The 18,299-nt window shown below is 45.9% G+C and overlaps 1 protein-coding gene across 3 annotated transcripts in view; it reads left to right on the top strand.

Moving 5' to 3' along the window:
* Positions 1 to 677: 677 nt before the first annotated feature.
* Positions 678 to 18,299, top strand: part of NOS1 (nitric oxide synthase 1) — a gene marked incomplete at its 3' end in the record, with an annotated part of 134,863 nt that continues 117,241 nt past the window's right edge. For all 3 annotated transcript variants that reach the window (XM_083373518.1, XM_083373520.1, XM_083373521.1), the window contains exon 1: positions 678 to 862. The remainder of the gene's footprint in view (positions 863 to 18,299) is intronic.

Here is an 18,299-nt window from a genome sequence, read left to right as displayed (position 1 = left end):
TTTGCCAGGAGCTTCGCAGCATCGCTCGTCCTACCCCCTACCCCCACCCCTTCCTCCTTTACGTTCCCCCCACACACTTTACGTTGCCCTTGGGTTCCTCTCGATTTGCACAGCCCGCTTGCCCCTCTTCAGACGATCCGTTGTCACACCTCGAGGAAAAAGTACCCCCACCCCCACCACCCCCGGGGGTGGGGAGGAGGAGGATGATGGCGGGTGCAGAAACTGCTGCGCTCTGCACGTGGCCAGAGGCTCCCTCTCTTATTCCATCCTTCCGAGGTAGGTAAAATGAGGACCCAGATTGTTGGGGGCAATTAAGCTGACTTTGTAATAATGCCGCTTGGGGTGTGTGTGTGTGAAAGCCCTAATAAGCAGGCATATACATAGAATGAAGGCTACTGCTCAGCTTGTAAGCCGCCCTGAGTCTTCGGAGAAGGGCGGGATATAAATGGAATTAAAATTAAATTTAAAAAAATTCCGCCGGCTTGCTAAGGAGAGGAAAGGAGGGAGCTGGCTGGAAAGCAGCCCGCCGAGAAACGCCCCCCCTCCCCGCCCACCAGCCCAGCTCGCCGGCTGCGCTCCGGTCTGTCCCCCCCGTCCGGCGGGCACCTTCGCGGGCTTCGCCGCCGGCGCTGCCAGAGGGCGAAAGGGGAGGCGGAGGCGGCTGCAAGCCGGGAGAGCCCCCCCTCTGCCCCCGAGGCGCGCCCCCGCCACTCCGCTCTGGCCGTCGGGCGGTGGTGGTGGCAGGCGGAGGGGCGGGAGTGCCCGAGAGCGCGCCCACCGACCCCCGAGGCACCGTCGGCGACCCAAACAGGCGCGGACGGGACAGCCCAGGACGGGAACCGCGAGCCGGAGGGCGACCCAGGCGAGTGACGGGCTGGGGAGAGGGGGTCGCCATGGGGTCCCCGGGCGCCAGGCTGCCGATCGTGGCGCACCCACCCTTCCCGGCGCCTCGGGGACCTCGGGGAGGGGGGTCCGGGGGCGGGCGGAGCCTGCTGGCCAAATATAGCACGTGGCGCGCCTCTTGCCAAAGGGGGCGGGCAGCGTAGCACGCCCCCTCCCCGCTCCTCCCTCCCTCCCTCCCTCCCTCCCTCTCTCTCTCTGTCCATCGGTGGGGAAATCACATCTGGAGAGGCGCGGGGGGGGGGGGCCGGCGCGCTGTGCCAGGGCGCGTGGGCTTCGCTTAGCAACCCAGCCTGGGATCCACCTCCGTTTAGGGGGGGTGGGGGCAGGCAGGAAAGGGGGGTGGGGAAACACCTGAACTGAAACGGGGGAGGGGAGCGTACGTTTCACTCTCCGCCGCTGCGTCCTCCCCCCCCCCCCCGCTTCTTCCCCCCCCCCCCTCTCTCCCCGTGCCCTCGCCGAGTTGGAAGGAACTTTGATAGCTGAGTATTTGCCGCGCGTTCTCCATTGTGGCTGCGTTCCCACGACCTGCTCCCTGCCAGCTAACCGGACCCAGCCTGGGTTTTTTTGTCTTTCTTTCTTTCTTTCTTTCTTTCTTTCTTTCTTTCTTTCTTTCTTTCTTTCTTTCTTTCTTTCTTTCTTTCTTTTCTTTTCTTTTCTTTTCTTTTCTTTTCTTTTCTTTTCTTTTCTTTTCTTTTCTTTTCTTTTCTTTTCTTTTCTTTTCTTTTTTGGAGTTTGCAGACAGGTCGATGGAGGCTTGAAGCGGCTTGTATCCGCACGCGGTGCGTAGTTGGCCGCTTTGCTTCTCCGTGACTAGCGTTATGCTTTGGCGTTTGGCGTTTTGGGTGCATCGATTGGATGCCTCGATCCCGCATTCCGGCGAATTCACGAAGCCGGGTTCAAAGATGCGGAGCCTTCGCCGGGAACTCACCACAGGGGCCCCAAAAGCTGCTGGTTAGATTTGCGCCCGGGTGAGGATCCCGCAGCCCCCGAAGGAGAACGTTTCAGCGGTTGAGCCCCAGCAGGGCGGGCAACAAGTTCCTCAAGACCAGCCTTGGGCTCGTATGATTTTTTTCCCCCCTCCCATTCCCAGCCAGCCCTTGCCTTGATTGGCATGGTGATGGGACTTGTAGTCCATCGCTTCCAGGGAGGCAGAGCTGGTCTGCATGATAACTTAGAAATGTCATTCTTCAACGGTAGAGTGTTCTGCTCATTACTGGAAACCTCCCCAATTTGGAATACGATCAGATTAGGGCATGCTGAACAGTAGTAATAAGTGCAGGATCCAATCTGGGTCGGTCACCGGGGATCAGGAATATAGTCCTCTGAGTTTGGAACTCATGCTGGAGCCCGGCCTTTAGGGAACTTAATGGATCTAAATGATCTCCTTTCCAACCTCTCGTGGTGGAAGTGTGTTTCCGGCAATATTGCTCCCTTAGACTCAGTTTCCATCCAGAAAATGGGAAGATTTTTAGCCACTGGATATTTTTTTTGTGCATATCCACACTCCCCCTACCCCCCACCCCCGCTTATCATTTATATTCTAGTCATTCCCTTTGGCCTTAGTATAAGACTGCTTGTTAAGCAATTGATGCCATCATGAAGTCTCTGCTGGAGGTGTCTACAGCAAAACTTTACGGCCCTCTGCTGGAGATTGCTATAGAAGTACATTCCTACACTACACAAGGGGGTCAGTCTGGATGACCTCCAAGTTATTTCCTACCCATCAGCCTTTGGTTCTAGTTTGGGTGGCTGAGGTGGCAACCAGGGATCCTTTGAGCTTTTGCCAGGGATCCTTCCAGCTAAGCTGCTGTGTTGAAAGACGGGCAGTCAGAAGAGAGTAAAATGCATATATAAGCCTCTGGCCAGTGCTTCAGCTGTCTATTGTGAACGCTGCCTTGTAAACATCTGCAGTCTGGCTCATGTTGCATTACTAAGTGCGAAATTAAAAATGGCAGCTGATGAGTGAAAGTTAGGACCAGCATTAGCCCTGGGCACGGCGAAGTTTTTTAGGGATGAGGGTTGATACCTGTTTTAACTTTGTTCAGAGATGTGTCAGGATGAGGCTTGGATTCGGGGGGGGGGGAAGGGGGGGGAGAGAGGGACAACAGGTTCTTCCAGAACTGAATTGTGGGTTGTGAAACACATGGAGCTGCAGGAGACATCATGGATCACTTAGAACTTGCAGAAGAGAGAATGTTTTGTGCAATTTGGGAGCGCTTACTTATATCTCGCCTTTATTATTTTTATAAACCAGCCAAGGCAGTGGACTTATCTAATACACCTTCCTCCTCTTATTTTTGCCACCACAACAACCCTGTGAGGTGGGTTAGATTGAGAGAGAAGGACTGGCCCAAAATCACCCAGCTGGCTTTCTTACCTAAGATGGGACTAGAACTCCCAGTCTCCTAGCAATTGGCCCAAAGTCACCCAGCTGGCTTTCATGCCTAAAGTGGAACTAGAACTCACCGTCTCCTGGTGATTGACCCAAAGACTCAGCCAGCTTTCATGCCTAAGGTGGAACTAGAATTCACTGTCTCCTGGTGATTGATCTAAAATCACCCAGCCAGCTTTCATGCCAAGATGGGACTTGAAATTATTAACTCTCAGTTTCTCGTGCCTTGACTCGTTGAAACAAGCCAGTACATTCATTTGGGCTGTTTGTGTGAAGGGTTCCCCAACTCCGCCTAGCCGGGGTTCATCAACTTTCTGGCAGAATTTAGGTAACACTTCGCAAAAAAAGTTTATTTCGCCCATGTTTCCATTTGCTCAGTAAATACATTAAAGCACAAAACCAGCATAAACAAAAAAACAAAAAGAAATTATCCAATGATACGTAAACTGTCAGGGGCGGTTCCCAGGATGTGCTGATCTGCAACCATTAAGCCAGGTCAATGCTGGCTTAATGGTTGCAGGTTTATAAAATGCGGCTTGCATCTCAGTTTGTTGTGCAAAACCAGCCCATAGTGGAGGGAATTATGGTAAATTCACGCCTTAAAGTGTGAACCAGAGATTGGAGGAGACTGTTCCTGGCAAGGAGAACTTAAAGGTGTCTCAAAGCATGTCGGAATCCCCCTCCCTTGATATGATAAGGCAGGTCTGTTGGTCTCTCAAGGAGAATATTGTAAAAGCAGCTTTTGGAGGAGAAAGAACGCAAGGACTCACTGCCCTTTCATCCACCCCAAATCAATATTTCGAGGCAGCTCTGTCGTTTCGCCTAATAATAAGGTTTGCCTCCCAACAGCCTGGCAATGTCTCTTTTTGCTGAGCTAGCTTCACAAAATGAAGGTTAGTGTGCTCCTTCTTCCAGGGACAGGGACTGGCTCCAGAGTCACAAGCTCCTTTGCTAAATATACACCAGGAAGAAGGTGTACCAAAACCCAGTGGGGTAGCCTATAATTTAAGTGTATCTCAGATTATGGATGAGTTGAGTCTTAAGCGAATAAATTGCTCCAGGCTGCCCCCTTCACTTCTGCTTTTGAGAGCACGGCAGAGAGAGAGAGAGAGAGAGGGGGAAAAAAAATTCTCCAGCTTTCCTACGATTATTCCATTAGGGAAGCAGAAGGATTTGAAGCACAGTCGGTCATAACACTCTAGGTTGTTTTTTTTTTGTTGTTGTTGTTGGTTTTTTTAAAGCGTTGCAAAATCTCCACCACAGCAATTGTGAGTACGGGATAGGAGGCACATTTAGATGAATCATGCACACAGACACACACAATCCTGCACCTGTTTCAGGGTGGGTGGATTTGAAACAACGCAGGATTCTGTTCGACTTGCTCTTTTTTTTTTCTTTTTTTTCAATCCATTCCTTGCCCGGCAGCTCTCTGAGGGATTTATTTACTGGCTGAATTGATCTTGCTGAACATTTGCAGAACTCAGAATAAAGGCAACATTTGAATACACTGGAAGTGCAAAAGCAGCAATTAAAAGGCAACAGTGCATTGGCTGGGTGAGGGGTAGATATTCAAGATTAGTGAGCTCTGAAACCCTTAAAAACTAGAAAGTTGAGGTTGTTGTTTAACCTGTGGGTTATAAGTTCATAGATCCGCAAACCTCCCGATGGGAATAGGAGGAATGCGATCTGTAGTCACAGAAAATCAGAAAGATCACGCATTAAACTTTTCAATGGAAATGGATAAAACGAACCATTGATTTGGGTGAGTCGCACCCAATTTTACAATTTCTTAAGCAAATCACTGCAGTTTGGCGAATCATGCTGTTGTTAAGCAATTCTGGCTTCCCCCATTTGCTTGTCTGAAGCTGGTGGGGAAGGTTGCAAAAGGTCACAATAAGCAGAGGATGCTGCAACCATCCTCAACGCATGCCAGCAGCCAGGCGCCTAAATTCTGATCACTTGATTGTGAACACTGCAAGTGTTATAACTTTGAGGACTGGTGTAAGTCGTTTTTCCCCCCCAATGCCATTGTGACTTCAGACGGCTGCTGAGTGAACGGGTATAAGTTGAGGACTACCTGTATAGTTTCAAAAAGCCAGGAAACCACCCTGCCATCAACATATATAAGAGTTCCAAATTTGCTGATCTTGTCTGGGTTTCAGATGCTTTGAAAAATAGGTTGACCCCCTCCTCTTCTCTCTGACAGCGCCTCAAATATTGGAAGACTGCTATCATGTCACCCCTGGTCCTTCTCTTCACTAGACTAGACATACCCTTCCTTCCTTCCTTCCTTCCTTCCTTCCTTCCTTCCTTCCTTCCTTTCTTCCGTTTTAAAATTCCATCCACCCATCCATCCATCCATCCATCTTAACCTTCTTTCCTTCCTTCCTTCCTTCCTTAGTTTGTTCTTCCTTCGTTAGTGAGCAATGTGTTGTCTGGGTTCATATATTTAAAAACAATAATAATTAATTTCTATAGTTGATCAATATCTTAGTTGATAATGTATTTCCTTGATCCTCTCTTCTTCCAATAATATTCTCCTTTGGTCTACATTAAAGAAATATAATTCTTAATACTTCCAACACACACAGAGTTGGGTATAAACATTTTTCTAGCATTTATACATATAACAAAAACATCAACATATAACATCTTTTCTAATCAGCTCATGCTTCAATTGTATTTTTTTAAAAAAATCATCTTATCAAGTCATTTTAAAAAAATCTTTCTTAGATAAATGTACTCCAGCAAAAGAAAAGAAAAGCGTGCAAACTTTTCAGACAGCCTCCGTGAAATTAATCAAAGTTCCTCGTTTTATGAGCAGCCAAGTTCTCATGCATTCCAGTAAGGTCTTTCCGTGCAGGACCACGTAAGTGGGCTTGGTGCAACTGGTAGAGAGCGGTTGCTTCTGGATTCATTCCTTGAATTTTTCCACCTAACTCCAGAGATTGACGTCTAAAGCTGATCTGCAAGAAAGAAAGAAAGAAAGAAAGAAAGAAAGAAAGAAAGAAAGAAAGAGAAAGAAAGAAAGAAAGAAACTATTCAGCACTATAAGGACATCGCATTAAGACAATGCTTTAAGGTTTGCTTTGGGGAGTTTTGACGAATCGATGCAGCGTTTGGCTTGGGGGGGCGTACAAATCATTTGGGCCACAGTGAGTTTAGGTAACCTCTTCCAAATCTGAGGTGGACCCAGAGAAATCTTATTTCTTGGTGGAGCAGTGGGCTAATGCCTCCTTAAGTAACTCCAGCTACCTGCAATTAGTGCAGGTTCGCATCCCACCAGGCTCAAGGTTGACTCAGCCTTCCGTCCTTCCGAGGTAGGTAAAATGAGGACCCAGATTGTTGGGGGCAATTAAGCTGACTTTGTAAATAATGCCGCTTGGGGTGTGTTGTGAAAGCCCTAATGAGGAGGCATATACATAGAATGAAGGCTACTGCTAAGCTTGTAAGCCGCCCTGAGTCTTCGGAGAAGGGCGGGATATAAATGGAATTTTAAAAAAAAATCTTGCTGGTTATTTGGAAATTTAAAAAAAAAAAACAAAAACCAAAATGGAGTCCCTCCACCCAGTGAGGAAAAAGTGAGAACGGCCCATTCTAAGAAAAGGAAAGAAAAACAGCCTACACCCTTTCCATCTGTGGTGATAACCAGGCTCTCCTTGAGTTGGACCTTTTATTGAAAAAAACCGCTACTGAGTCTCTCTTCTCAGCAGATAGTCAACTCAGCTGGCATTCTCATTCGGACCCCAGATGTGGAACTCTCTTCTTCTTAATCAGGAGTGCCCCACTGCAGCAACTTTATTTTTATTTTTATTTTATTTTAATTCCATTTATATCCCGCCCTTCTCCGAAGACTCAGGGCGGCTTACAAGCTTAGCAGTAGCCTTCATTCTATCTATATGCCTGCTTATTAGGGCTTTCACATACACCCCAAGCGGCATTATTACAAAGTCAGCTTAATTGCCCCCAACAATCTGGGTCCTCATTTTACCTACCTTGGGAGGATGGAAGGCTGAGTCAACCTTGAGCCTGGTGGGACTCAAACCTGCACTACTTTAAGACTTGTGGACTTCAGCTCCCAGAGTTCCCAGCCAGCAGGGGAAAATGTGCATGCTGCATCATCATAGGAGGTTTTTAAGAAGATATTGGATGGCCATTTCTCCAGAATGGCATAGGATCTCTTGCTTGAGCAGGGGCTTGGATCAGAAGACCCCTGAGGTCCTTTCCAGATCGGGTTGCTATTCTGTCTTTTTATTATTCTAAGATTTGGAAGTCTAGAAGCCCAAGAGAAGGAAGGAACAGTTCTGGGACTCTTATTATTAGCTGCAGTCCCCTTGGTCTCCCTCCAGATCAGCGGCACATTCCCACAGTCCCGCACTCCTTTAAAACGCCACCGAGATGATCAACGGGCATTTTTCTCTGCAAGAGGTAGAATTTACAATGGTTTTCACCTTGACAAGAACAGGTTCAGCCAGCAAGTAAAGGTTGTTCAGCCTGTTCAGAGCACCATCCATCTTAATTCTTTTGACCAGAGCAGAGCGAATGGAAGCCAGGGGTAATAGAAAAACTCCGGATTTTGCCTGAAAACCGTTTTCTGCTGCTGGCTGGCATTTTTATGAGTCTCGGTCACAGGTGCAAAGCATTTAAGGAAAAGGTGCCCGTAGCCTGGTGGGCACACAATGCCTGAGGTTGCACAGTTTTAGAGCCATCTGCAGAGTTTTGTGTTAGGCGTATGAATCTCTACATCCGTTGGGTTTGTGGCAGTTGATAGATGGCCTTCCCTAACACAGAACTACTTGGGCCAAAGAACGACCAACTTCTCATGACTACGGCTACCTGGCATCAGCGGGCCAGGGGGCCTTCCCATGAAGACTGCCCAATGCCCTATTTGAACTATGGGCAGTGGTCACTACACTCCAGGGCAATGTAGCATAGTGGTTAACAATGCCGCAGTTGCCCCCCAAAAAGCAGGTATATATAAGAGTGTAGGTAGCTCCTATTCCCCAGTACAGTCCCTTCCACCTAATAAAGAGCTGCTATGCTGTACTCATCGTCTCGGCGTCCTTCCTGCTCTCCAGAACCCACTACACAACACTTCCCACGCCCCTTTTTCTTTTGTGGGCTGAAATACCTTTTGCACGATGGTTGTCCAGCCTGCGATTCTTCCTCCTGTCTTCCAAAGCCATTCCCACAGACCATTATATACTTGGAGATTTGAGTTTCTCATGCTGTCTTAAAATAGCCCACCACATGGCGAAAAACGAAAAAACAAGTGCCCTGATGTCGGCTCGAACTCCCGGAGAAGAAGTGGGATATAAATCAATCAAACAATAAACCTAAAAACAATAGCAATTGTTTAGGCACTGCATGTTTAAGAGACTACATGTTTACTCCGACCTTCTAACCATTTTGTGTGAGTAGGGGTTCCCCCCCCCTTCTCTCCAATCACATTGAAATGCTTTTTGCCTAAATTATTATAATTCTAGATTATTATCTTTGTAGCGTAATTGTTTTTTTTTAAACTACCACGTACATGACTCCAAACACAAGAAGTAGTATAAAATGTCTTAAATGATAATGATAATATATGTGCTTTTCCACCTACCCATTCTCTTTTGTTAGGCTTAATTAAGGATATAGCATACTGTATCTAGCGAGGAATGAACAATCCTTGGCTCACTTCAGAACTAGCTTAGTTATTGTAAGTGTTCTTAATATGTTTGGGTATGTTTGGGTAAGGAACCTTTGTGCAAGTTCTCTCTTAATTCACAGTGTCAGCCCATGCAAAAAAAACCCCGTCCCACTTCAACCACTAACGCTGGCTTTTAGGAGAAGCTTCTTATAAGGATTATAACCGTGTTACTATCTTAGATCTTTTCTCACCTGTGCTCCTGTTTATTAACCTTAAACTAATGCCCAGTTAATGTAGGATGTACATTCATTCTAATAAAAATAAATTAAAAACAAGAAATCCTTGCATTACACATTATGACCTTTGAAAGCTGAAGAAAGTAAGAAACAAATTGTTGGACACTGCCAGCTCAGCTAGAAGGAGGAGTCAAGCGAACGCCTAGCTTGGAGTCCTTCCACAGCGCCAAGTGGCATAAGCTTGACTTCTGCCAAGATCCATAAAGCCTTGTCTGGTTGTAGCCAGGGAAGGCAAGCAGTCTGGGGAGATTCTTGTAACATAAGTGGTAGGCAACAAAGTTACTTACCTTAGGTGTTTGCAAGTGGCTCTGGTTGTTTGTGCCTGACCCAAATAGGATGTCCATACAGCAAGAGGGACAGTTCTTAATGATGTAATAATGACTTCTGCCTCCCTTGACTGCCAGATTGTGCCATTTTCTCTGTAGAACCAGCTACCTATAAAATATAGATGTGATACCAATAAAGGAGAATATTTGTAGCTCAGGGTTGACATGAGGGGTCCTTGGTGCTCTCTCAGCCTGGTTGTCTTCTTGCAGACGTTTCATTACCAAACTAGGTAACGTGGTTTGCAAACTAGGGGATGTGGTTTGCGAGGAGGAGGAGGAGGAGGACTGTGGGGTCCTTGGTGCTCTCTGAGCTGGCTTGTTTTCTTGTAGACGCGTCATTACCCAAACTAGGTAACATCATCAATGCTAGCACTTCACCGCACTAGCACTGATGGCGTTACCTAGTTCGGTAATGAAACATCTGCAAGAAAACAAGCCAGCTCAGAGAGCACCAAGGACCCCCCAGTCCTTTTCTTCCTCCTCCACAAACCCCACTCCCTTCTAGCACTGAGGGTGTGCATAATGCTCCCTTATAATGCTCCTTTGCTGCGGTGCTTCTCCGTTCTTGGGATAAAAATTACCCTATGGGTGGCCAATGAATTTGAGAAATACATACATGCCTACTTGGGTTCATTTTTCCCCCCTAGCCAAGCAGAATCCTGACACGTCCAAGGCACATCTGGCTGTTTCCCCGTCTCTTTTGCAGAGCCATCCAACTCTGTCTTGATCCTTGGGTTGCAGAGGTCTGCTCTGCCAGGTTCCCTCGGCCAGGCGCCATTTTGAATCTCACTGATTTCTGAGACTTGATCGGGAGGTTTATTCTAAGCAATCTTCTGCCCCTCCCAGGCCTTCTCCCCAAGGGCGGCGAGCGTCCCTCCCCCATGTCTGCTTTCATTTCACGTGTAAATGTTTTTTCCTTAATCTGCCCATTGGATACGGCTTTCGGCTTTCAAGGCACGTTTGTTTGTGACTGACATGCTGTCGACAAACATTGTACAGTTCTGTCTGGAGTAGCTCGCTTCCTCCGTGGAGTGAGAGGAGGCTTGATGCTGTTTGGAAATAAATTGCGAGGTATGAAATATGCTCTCCGTGGGCATATTTAATTGCCAGTTATTACCATCATTATCCTTTTTTTCCCCCCCTAAGCTCCCACCTACCCACCCATACGCATCCTGCAAGCTTGTGGATTTTTCAGAGCTAAGGGTGTGGATCCAAGAATAACAGAATCACAGAGTCGGAAGGGGCCTTGGAGGTCTTCTAGTCCAACCCGCTGCTCAAGCAGGAAACCCTATACCCGTGGTGGAGAACCTATGGCACGCCTGCCACAGGTGGCCCGCAGAGCCCTCTCTGTGGGCACGCGTCCCGTCGCCCCAGTCCTAGGCCTTCAGCTGGGTTTTATAAAACCTTTTCGCTTTAGGCCTCTGCCGCCGTGGGCAAAAAAAACAACACAATTTCCATCAATCAATCAATTTCAACTTCTTGTGGGAAAAAAGAGATCTCGCAAAGTTCGAATTGATTGATTGAACTTTTTAGTCCCACCCACTCTGCCGTTACCACTGCAGCCACGCCCACCCGATGGGCTACGCCCACCCAATTGGCCACACCCACCCAATGGGCCATGCCCCCCCCCGGCACCTGACGATACATAAGTGGGTTTTGGGTTGCTGTTTGGGCACTCGGTCTCTAAATGGTTTGCTATCACTGCCCTATACTATTACAGACAAATGGTTGTCCAACCTCTTCTTGAAAACCTCCAGTGTTGGAGCACCCACAACTTCTGGAGGCAGGTCGTTCCACTGATTGATTGTTCTAACTCTCAGGAAATTTCTTCTTATTTCGAGGTTGCTTCTCTCCTTGATTAGTTTCCATCTGTTGCTTCTTGTCCCGTAATAGGGGGACTGAGAGAGAAAGAGAGTGAGTGAGAGAGAGAGAGAGAGAGAGAGAGATTGAGAAGGAGGAGGAGGGAGAGGGAGAGGAGGAGCGGCAGGGAAAGAGGAAGAGGAGGAGGAGGAGGAGGAAAGAAGGAGAAGAAGAAGAAGAAGAAGAAGAAGAAGAAGAAGAAGAAGAAGAAGAAGAAGAAGAAGAAGAAGAGGAAGACGGAACAAGAAGAAGAAGAAGAAGAAGAAGAAGAAGAAGAAGAAGAAGAAGAAGAAGACGGAAGAAGAAGAAGAAGAAGAAGAAGAAGAAGAAGAAGAAGAAGAAGAAGAAGACGGAAGAAGACGGAAGAAGAAGAAGAAGAAGAAGAAGAAGAAGAAGAAGAAGAAGATGGAAGAAGAAGAAGAAGAAGAAGAAGAAGAAGAAGAAGAAGAAGAAGAAGAAGAAGAAGAAGAAGAAGAAGAAGACGGAAGAAGACAGAAGAAGAAGAAGAAGAAGAAGAAGAAGAAGAAGAAGAAGAAGAAGAAGAAGAAGAAGAAGAAGAAATTGTTCCTTAGCAAGCCAATATTCTTCAGCAGCAACATAAAATTGCAGTAAGGAAGCAGCAATAAACCTCAATATCCTATAAAGACTGAAATATGTATGTGTTTAAACACCTAACAAGAAATAAAGATCCCATGGTAGATGTTGGTGAGTTACCACCACTGCGAAGCCCCCTCTTCTTCCAGTCACTGACTTTGTCTTCTTGGAGGAGAAAACTCTGCAAAAGGTCCTGCTCTCCCAAGCAGATTTGGGAAAGAGCCATCTCATCTCTTACTGCTCTGAGCCAGGAGATGTTCCAAGAATCCACACCCTCCGTGTGATGTTCCTTTGAATGAGGGCATTTCCTACCTAGCCCTATTGTCCAAGACAAGCAACCCCTTTGGGGACTCCAGGCCAAAAAAGATAAAATAAAATTCTAGTTCGGTTGAAGGAAGGACACACGTTGCTTTCAGAATTCGTCTTCAAAGAGAAGAGGCAGGCATCTTGCAAGAGGAAAGTAGCGTTGTGACATTCAAGGTCTGAAGAGGGAACGCAGGAAATGGAGTTAGTGTGGATGCTCTCCTTTGCTTTAGAGATTTTTTTTCCCCCATCCAACCCACAGTGGGGGGGAAAGCTGTTATAAGGTGCTGCACCAAGACGTTGGCGGATTAAGGAGGTTTTGGTGGATAGAAAATGTGCAGCATGAACATCTCTGCTCACAGATTCTGAGAAACTTGAAAAAAATGGAGGAGGAGGAGGAGGAGGAGGAGGAGGAGAAAGAAGAAAATGTGAACAATTGTAAAGCAGGTTTCAGCTTTACTCCCCGATAATGCATCTCCAGCATGAAAGACTGCCTATTTGATGTGAGATAAAATAACAGTGGGAGTTCTAAAGGAAGCAGGGGGGTGGGGGTGGGGGGAAGATAAAATAGAAATGAAACAAGGTACATTGGAGTCAGATATCCTGTATATCAGAATGATAAAAACACATACCCTCACGCAGCCTCTCCCCAAAATGGTCTGGTCCCTCTTTTTAACATTAAGCCTTTCAAAGTGGTGAATCTCTACGGCCCTTAAACCGGATTCAGGAGCTCTTTGTACCTAACGGATTGCTCCCGAAAAAGAAAGAGAAGGAATTTATCCTGGACCGGTTCTGCCTTCGCCCCAAAGTTGCCTCCATCACCGTCACATCATCACCTTTGGGAAATGAGATCTCGGCAGAAATATGAACTGACCTCTTGGGCCTGGATCCCTGGCCATCCCAATCCTGGCGAGCTTTTTTTTTGCAGGCTCTAATTCTGAGCACGTTTCTCCTAGAAGGAAGTTCATTGGAACACCTGAGTGGTTTGGAGCGAGAAAATTTGGTCAGGATTTAAGACCTTACAAGAATGCTTTATTCTCCTTTTTCTGATGAAAGCCTGCAGCCTGTCCCTGTATTTATGAACTAAGAATTATCTGGAATGTCAACAGCTTAGTTCTCTCTCTCTCTCTCTCTCTCTCTCTCTCTCTCTCTCTCTCTCTCTCTCTCTCTCTCTCTCTTTCATTCTCCCCTGCGCCGCACATGCCCATCATAATGCTCAATATTAAAACACACACAGACACACGGAGAAAGAACGACTTCGCCAAGGGATGAGCAGCGTAAAACATTTTTTATGGCATGCATAACTATGCATGAAATTAATGCTGTTGTTATTATTATTGAAATATCCCAGTAGACAGAGCAAGCTTAAACACCCCCCCCACACACACACACACAAACACACACACAACTGTGCTTATCGCCCTCTGCTGATCAAGGAAATTTAGCTGGTCATTAAAATACAAACGGCTGTAAAGGGAATTGCAGGAAGCTCGTTTGAGACCCACACTTCTGCTATGTCAATTTCCCCTCCTTCCTTAAACTGAGTGGAAAAATCTCAGGGTATCGTTGAGTTCCCGCGGTCTGTTGAATAAGGGTTTACAAATCGTACTGCCTCCTTGAACTGGGCTGTAAGGGTTCACTGGTGTTTCATGGATGGTTGTGTGTTTTTGCCGGTGAGTTTTTTTCTTTTAACGCTTGTCGACAGAGTGGCATCTGTTTATGAAATAGTCCGCTGCCATTTGACAATAAGTCGCCGTGCGCAAGAATTGCATCCACCTTGCCTAGCCAAACCACTTTTTCTTGTCATTGCCGGATTTTATTGCGCTGTCTATGATTTATTCTCGGAAATTGAGTGAGCAGTTTTAAGCCATCTCTGGATGAATTAACCTTAAACATCCTTGCTGATCCCGAGGGAAATGAAATCCTTCTAAAAAAAAATGAACTTGCACTGACTTTAAAATCCTTGAGGTTTTTGAGACTAGGGTTTTGGGGTAGTGGGATTAAGGTGTGATGGGCAGCAGGAAAACCGCAGTGCAGACTGGATAATATCTTTCCTGGTGGGCAATCTAGATTCCTGGATCTTGGAATTAGCTCTTCTTCCCCCCGGAACAATTTTTTTTACAAAATAAGAAACAGCACCGACAAGCTCCAGTATAAAATATTGTTCTCTTAAACTCCTATATCCAGATGCACATAGGTTTTTATGATGCAGTGAGCTGAAATCTGGCATTTTATTCCCAATAAACCTGAAAGCTCAATCACGGTGTATCTTTTCAGCATGATTCTGATCTTCTCTGTTTGCTTTTTTTTATTTCCAAGTTGCCAGGGTGTGCACCCTCCTCACCCAGCTTTCCCTGGCTGTTGTCCCAAGCAGATTTCCTGCCCTTGTAAATCACATTGCAAAAAGTTACATTTCCTTTGATTTTTTTTTAAAAAAGAATAAAGCAAACAAATTTGGCACTTAGTCACACAGCATGTAATTTGTCTGGAGGAATTTCCCCACCCTCTTCTGTTGGAACTAGCTAGCTATCTTGGCACAGAGCTACCAGCCACCTTACCTGTTCAGGAACCCCAAACAATGGAGAGAAGCCAGATTACGAACATCTGGAAACAGGGCTAAAACAGTTTCCTGCCATTGAGAAACTGTAAGTGGGAAGCAGGCAACCTGCAAGTCAAAATACCAGGTTCCTAGCTGCTTGCCCCGTTCTTCATTTTGCTCACTTCCTTTGGTACCAAAGGGGGGAGAGAGAGAGAGAGGGGGGGGAGGGAGGGAGGGAGGGAGAGAGAGAGAGAGAGAGAGAGAGAGAGAGAGAGGGGGGCAGGCTTTTAGGTTATATTTTTTTTTCCAAATGATGTTCAAGATCTCGGAAAGTTTTTAGCAGAGCCCGTGTTGAAGGTTGCATCTGTTTGCATTGACACTGTCAACATTGCTATGACAACGCCCTGTGATTTGGGGAAGAGGGAGACTCAGAAGACAGGGGAAGGGGCATAAACCCAGCTGCTGTTTTTTCCATCCTGGATTGACCCTATCCGTGATCGATGGCTCCAAATTAATTCTCATTCATGAGGTCGAATTAATTTAATTAATTTAATTTAGATCTAAATAGTAGATCTAGATTAATCTAATTTAGAGAACTAATTGCTAAAAACCTAATTCTCACAGTCCTGTCTCTATATATCCATGTAGCATGGCTGTAGTACTATTGTTATCTATCATTGTCTTCTTTACTCCCCCCCTCTTATTGGTATGATGATGGTGGTGGTGGTGACGCTTCTGTTGCTTTTCATGTAGACTGAGAACTTCTACTGCAAACTGACCAAATAAAGTAGGATGTATTCTCAACACCTTGCAACACCGGCAAATCCTTACTTCCTGTAAAGTTGGCTCAAGATGTTTTATTGCTTGGGGTGAACCCAATGGATAGCAATAGCAATAGCACTTAGACTTATATACTGCTTCACAGTGCTTTGCAACCCTCTCCAAGATAGTCAGCCTATCTGGGTCCTCATTTTACCGACCTCGGAAGGATGGAAGGCAGAGTCAACCTTGAGCCGGTCAGGATCGAACTCCCAGCAGTTGGCAGAATTAGCCTGCAATACTGCATTCTAACCACTGCACCACCACAGCTCACTCCAACTGAGCTAATGGGCACGTTAGCCAAACCCAGTCCAATGATTTCTGCTCACCAGGCAGAGAAACGGATCAAGTCTCTCTGTCTACCCTTGGATAAAAATGAAACCATGACAATATACACACATGATTTAACAACTGACTTCCCCTTTGTCGTTCCCCAAATCTGTCGCCTGTAGCAGCCAAAAGGCAGAGCCAGCCCTGTCAGTTGGAATTCCCATAGAGAAGAAGCTTGAATTCAGGTGATTTGCTGTCCCTCAATGTTTGCTGTTCCTCGGTCCTAACTTTTGGTCTCTTTCAAGCAATTTAGCCTCCCTCCCTTGAAAGCCTCTGCATTCCATCAATTGATACCACCCGGTGGCCATAAATTAAAGGGAGCAGGATTGGACACAATGGGATTACGGGCCCTGAAATGATAAATCCAATTTGCCAGATAAGGAAATCAAAACAGCAGTTTTAAGCTTTGAGATGAGACAGACCTGCTTAAAGTGGAAAGGAAGAGAGAGAGAGAGATGAGAGAGAGAGTCGCAAGCTTTCATGTCACTACAGTGTAGTAACACGGTTGTTAAGTGAATCTGGCTTCCCCGTTGACTTTGCTTGGCAGAAGGCCACAAAAGTGGATCACGTGACCCCGGGGACTCTGCAACCGTCATAAATACATGCCAGTTGCCAAGCATTTGAATTTTTATCCTGTGACCATAGGAACGATACAGTAGTCGTATGTGTGAAAAGTGTCGTAAGAGAAAAGTGTCATAAGAGAAAAGAGTCTTGGTGGAGCAGTGGGCTAATGCCTCCTTAAGTAACACCAGCTGCCTGCAATGAGTGCAGGTTCGCGTCCCACCAGGCTCCAGGTTGACTCAGCCTTCCATCCTTCCGAGGTCGGTAAAATGAGGACCCAGATTGTTGGGGGCAATTAAGCTGACTTTGTAATAATGCCGCTTGGGGTGTGTGTGAAAGCCCTAATAAGCAGGCATATACATGGAATGAAGGCTACTGCTAAGCTTGTAAGCCGCCCTGAGTCTTCGGAGAAGGGCGGGATATAAATGCAATAAAAATAAAAAATAAAAATAAATAAAAAATTAGTTAGAGACCCCATCCAGTCTGTGACTCTTTCCCACGCATCCATTGAAAAGTCTGCAGAATATCCTATCGTGGATATTTCTCCTGCTGGCATCTAACATAGAGAACATAGAATCATAGGGACCTCGGAGGTCTTCTAGTCCAACCCCCTACTCAAGCAGGAGATGACCTTTACCATTCTTGACAAGGGGCTGTGCAGTTTCTTCTTGAAAACCTCCACAACTTCTGGAGGCAAGTCCTTCCACTGGTTAATTGTTCTCACTGTCAGGTATTTCCTCCTTAGTTCTGGTTTGGGTCTCTCCTTGATTGGTTTCCATCCGTTGCTTCTTGTCCTACTTATGGTGCTTTGGAGAATAGCTTGACTCCCTCTTCTCTGGGGCAGCCCCTGAGATATTGGAACGCTGCTATCATGTCCCCCCGGGCCCTTCTCTTCATTAAACTAGACCTACCTAATTCCCACAGCTGTTTATTGTGCAGTTTAATCTGCAGACCCCTTAGCCTCTTTTTGCTCTTCTCTGAACTCTCTTATAATTATATGGGTGACCATTTACAACAGCAAGGTGGTTAAGTTGCTTGAACAAAAGTTAATAGAAGGAGCTTGAAGTTAGTGTAAAATCTTTGAGTCAGTTTGGAGAATTGATTTGATTCGGACACTCAAAGCAAAATGGACATTCAGGGCAATTTGCTTCAGACCTCCAGATCAATGTGGACCAAATTTTAAAAGAGACTTGATTTGATTTGGATTATTTTGTGTCTTTTCACATGAAAAAAAGCACCTGGATCGGTCCCAATCCATTTGGAAGCGTTCAGTTCGACGTATCAATTAATCAGCTTGCTTTGTTAAGTTATTTCAGCACTTGGATACTGAATTGGAAACCTGAACGTTCACATAAGGCCGGTGAATATATATATATATTTTGTCCTCTGGAAGAAAAAGGTTGTTAGATCTTTTTAGCTACCATAATAGAGCTTTTTCTGCAATTCAATGGAAGGAGAATTGAAACAAAGGTTCCCTGATATTTTAAGACGGTATTATCTAGCCAAGTACCTTTTGTTGACATCATGCTGCAGAATTAACGAACAAAGAAATCTCACAGCAAATTTTCCTATTAACTTTTTTTTAAAAAAATCACCTCTTGTAAATTTGAGATATAAGCTGACTTTGTATTGAGAATGAAGAATAACAGAGTTGGAAGGGACCTTGGAGGTCATCTAGTCCAACCCCCTGCTCAGGCAGAAAACCCTATGCCATGTCAGACAAATGGCTGTCCAGTCTCTTCTT

Source organism: Vipera ursinii (assembly GCF_947247035.1).
Source record: "Vipera ursinii genome assembly, chromosome: 14".
In the NCBI taxonomy this organism is placed as follows: Eukaryota; Metazoa; Chordata; class Lepidosauria; order Squamata; family Viperidae; genus Vipera; species Vipera ursinii.
The sequence above is the reverse complement of the archived record's forward strand: the minus strand, read 5'-3'. Positions and strand labels throughout refer to the sequence as shown.